Source organism: Delphinapterus leucas, chromosome 4, assembly GCF_059928025.1.
Source record: "Delphinapterus leucas isolate spDelLeu-1000000601 "Yukka" chromosome 4, BTC_Dleu_Yukka2, whole genome shotgun sequence".
Taxonomy (NCBI): Eukaryota; Metazoa; Chordata; class Mammalia; order Artiodactyla; family Monodontidae; genus Delphinapterus; species Delphinapterus leucas.
The window spans coordinates 54,859,503-54,863,548 of record NC_143132.1 but is presented as its reverse complement, the minus strand read 5'-3'; the positions used below and the strand labels follow the sequence as shown (position 1 = coordinate 54,863,548).

General features: G+C 49.3%; 1 pseudogene; it reads right to left on the bottom strand.

The window, feature by feature from the left end:
• Window positions 1-1,305: 1,305 nt before the first annotated feature.
• Window positions 1,306-3,623, bottom strand: LOC111175316 (chromodomain Y-like protein pseudogene; annotated as a pseudogene).
• Between the last annotated feature and the right edge of the window lie 423 nt (window positions 3,624-4,046).

Sequence of the window (4,046 nt, the reverse complement as noted above, 5' to 3'; positions counted from 1 at the left end):
GTCTCATATGAGAATTGCTACTCCAGCTTTCTTTTGGTTTCCATTTGCATGGAATATCTTTTTCCATCCCCTCACTTTCAGTCTGTATGTGTCCCTAGGTCTGAAGTTAGTCTCTTGTAGACATCACATATACAGGTCTTCTTTTTGTATCCATTCAGCCAGTCTATGTCTTTTGTTTGGAGCAGTTAATCTATTTACATTTAAGGTAATTATCGATATGCATGTTCCTGTTACCATTTTCTTATTATTTGTGTGTGTGTGTGTTAAGAAATATTAGTTTTATTTAACCAGTTTTCACAGCTGAATATTTATTCTATAAAAACTTTACAGATTGTACAGTTTATATATAGTTCAAACTACTGAACCAAAAAAGTAGGTCCCACAGATGCAAAAATACTGCACCAGCCAATGCATGGTAAAGGCAGATTTACACTCTGTACAGCTCTCCACAAGGCCAGGAGGTGGTCGGTTCTAAGTATAAACTTCAAAACTGTACAAAAATAAGGCTTTGATTTTATTTCATTCTTCATACATTCAATATGATTGCAAGCTCAGAAGCCTACCGAATGATAGGTGTTTGGAATCAGGAATCAGTCCCCACTCCTGCCAGGAATGCGGACGTCTATTTACACAGGGCACTCTCAGACAGAATCCTGTACTTGGTATATTGTGTAGACATGAAAGCAGAGACCAAGAACATTAAACGTCAATATAAGGTATTTTTTTATCTTAAAAAGGAGTTTCTGCATTTAATAGTGTGCCAAAAGAATTTTAACTTATTAAATAAAATATATTCTAAGTGAACTGAAAAATTACACTTTATAAACATAAAAATACTTTATTTTTGGTGTAATATATCAATCATATCTGCAAATAGAAAACCAAAACTGTATATAAAGTAGTTCTCACCCAGTAACAAGAAGCACTTATATAGTTATTTTTTCAAATGGGTCAGAAAAACTAATTATAAACCCCCTATAACTTAGAGATCATACTTAGCTATTCAGTGATTTGCTAACACTGCAAAACAAGCTTTCCCCTAGAGAGAGAGTGGTTTCTTCCTGTTAACTGGGTAAGAATCGGACATATTTAAGAAAGAAGGCAGAATCAACTGATTTCTCAGCATGAATCCTAAGTGTGTTTTAGTCTGGGGGTATATTCAGCAGTGGGTGTTTAATCAGAAATACTTATCCTAAAAGAATAAGTGTTCCTTTCGATTGAGAAGTTTCCATCGCTGACGTTTTGTACCTTCCTGGAGACAAGGGCATGCCTCAGATCTTTCCGTATTTCTATTTGGGGGGGGGGGGCTAACACCTCTTTAGATTCTGTTTTCTAGAAGGAAAAAACAAGGAAAACAAACATTATTCCAGACTTTTCTGACACCCAAACCAGGAAAACACACTTCTTTTTTATGCAGTACTAGCCAAAGATAACAAAAAGTAGAGCCTCAAAGAGCAGCCCAGAGCTCACAATTATACTTTTATACCTGTGTGTGTATTAAGTATAAAATAATGACGTTTGGACAAGCTTTGTAGTATTTATTTTAAAGTTACAGTACTTAAAAACTCCTTGGTAATAAATAGCTTGGCTGTTTCAAGTCCTGCTTCCAAGAGTGAGCTCCACGTGAACCTGTTTCAGGCTGTGAGGGTGGGTCCGCACCCCAGGGAGCCCCAGCCGGCCTGCGCGATGCGACTACAGGGTTGTCTGGGGCAGCCCGGCCGTCAGAACTCGTCGATCTTCCTCTGCAGGTACTTGAACATGGAGTCCATGCCCTGGGCTGAGCCCCAGATCTTCTTCAGCACCTCGCACTCCCGCTCGTTGGCCTGCTCCAGCTCCAGCTTCATGTTGCAGCGCACCAGGGCCTTGGATTCCTCGAGCACGACCAGGTTACAGGAGGCGAGCTCCTTAATGCGGACCATGACTTCCTGGGTGAAGGTCCCAGAGCAGAACACCTGGGAGACCAGGCCCCTGCCGCACGCCTCCTGCGCCGTCAGCTTCCGTCCACTGAGCAGCATTTCATTCGCAGATGCTCCTCCCATAATCTTGGGAAACATCACGGTGGAACAGCCATCTGGACTCTGTCCAAAGGCAGTGTAGGGTGTTTGGAACCAAGCCTTCTCATTGGCCCAAACTACGTCACAGAGAGGCAGGATGGATGCTCCTAGTCCAATGGCTGGGCCATTTACGGCTACAATAATAAGCTTCTTAAACTGAATGAAAGTATTCACAAAGTTTCTGATGGCCTCGGTCATCTTCGTGCTCTCTCTCTTCCGGTCGTTGGTCAGGCGCCGGATGGAGTAGATGAAGTCAAGGCCGCAGCAGAAGACGCTGCCCACGGCGCTGAACAGCACCAGCTTGTTGTCGTCAGCAGCGGCCGTGCTCAGGGCGCTCTGCACTTCCTTCATCACCTCTGGGTTCAGAGAGTTGTTCTCAGATGACTTCGTGGACAGCAGGATGTGGGTGAAGCCGTCCTGCTTCCGGACGACAATGTCCCTGTACCTGTAGGCGCTTTCCGTCTGCCTCACGCTGAAACGCAGCCGCTTGTCGAAGGGCTGGTTTTGTCTGTCATCGATGAATTTCCTCTTCTCGGCCGTCACGCCCGTGACTGACGTCTGCAGGTTGGTCATCCCGTTGGCCGTCAGCACGTCCATGAATGGGGAGGAAACTTTCCCGTTCAGCACGTCCATGAATGGGGAGGAACCTTTCCCGTTCACGGCTAGCCCTGTGGCCATAGCCGCGGTCACAGGGCCGGACTCCTGCGGCACCAGCGGGTGTATCAGGGGCCAGCTCCCCATCTGCGCACGCTCGGCAACGGGGCCCAACAGAGCTCCTACGGGCTTTTTGGCCGCCACCTCCGGCACCACCGTGTCCTCCTGCCCCTGCTCGACGGGGTCCAGTTTCTCGGTGCTCTTGCTCTGAAAGCCGTCCACCGCGCTCCTGCTCTTGATGGGGCTCTTGGGCACGAGGATCTTTATACCTGACTTGGCCAGGTCCATGTTCTTCCGGTTCAAGAGGGACGGGGCTGGGTCCTTCCTGAACTTCTGGCTGGCAGCAAACAGCGGGCTGGCCTTGGGCTCGTGCTCTTTGCCAACCACTAGCGATTCAGGAGAGGCCTTGGAAAAGCTGCTGTTGGTGGACCTGGAAATCTGCTTCCTAGCGTTGTTCGGGGAGGCCCGGTTGGCCCTGGTGAAGGGGCCCTCCCTCTGCTTCTCGGTGTGGCGCCTGTTGAAGTCGTGGATGTACTCCTCGCAGTTTACCAGGTTCTGCTCTGGTTCCCAGGTGTCGTCCTCGCTGTCGTAACCCTTCCACTGGACCAAATATTCCGTCTTCCCTTTTTTGTTCTTCCTTTTGTCAATGATTCTTTCAACCTCGTACAGCTCCTCGGAGGCCATGGTGGGCAGTGGAGCTGGGGGCGTGGGGCAAGGCCGATGAGGTGCCGTGCAGCCGGTGGCCGACACTTTGTTTCAGTTGGGTCCCTGCACGGCCTGCGCTTCCGGCTCCGCTCGGCTCCGGCACCGGTCGGGTGCGGACCGGCGCTCACTCCTGCCGGTGCGGGCCGCCGGCCGGGTTGTGCGCAGGAGCAGCTACGCAACGTGCCCTCCGCGCCGCGCTCACTCCCCGGCAGGCCGACTCAGGCTCAGGCTCATTGCGTAGCCGTGGGGCGGGGCGGGGCGGGGCGGGGCTTGGCCGGGCTGGGGTGGGCGCGGCAGCGGTGCAGGGTGGCGTGTTGGCTCCGCGGCTCCCCCTCTCCAGTGTAGTGCAAAAATCTTCCTCTTTCTTATTATTTTGGGTTTGTTATTGTAGGTCTTTTCCTTCTCTTGTGTTTCCTGCCTAGAGAAGTTCCTTTAGCATTTGTTGTAAAGCTGGTTTGGTGGTCTGAATTCTCCTAGCTTTTGCTTGTCTGTAAAGGTTTTAATTTATCTGTTGAATCTGAATGAGGTCCTTGCCAGGTAGAGTAATCTTGGTTGTAAGTTTTTCCCTTTCATCACTTTAAATATGTCCTGCCATTCCCTTCTGGCTTGCAGAGTTTCTGCTGAAAGATCAGC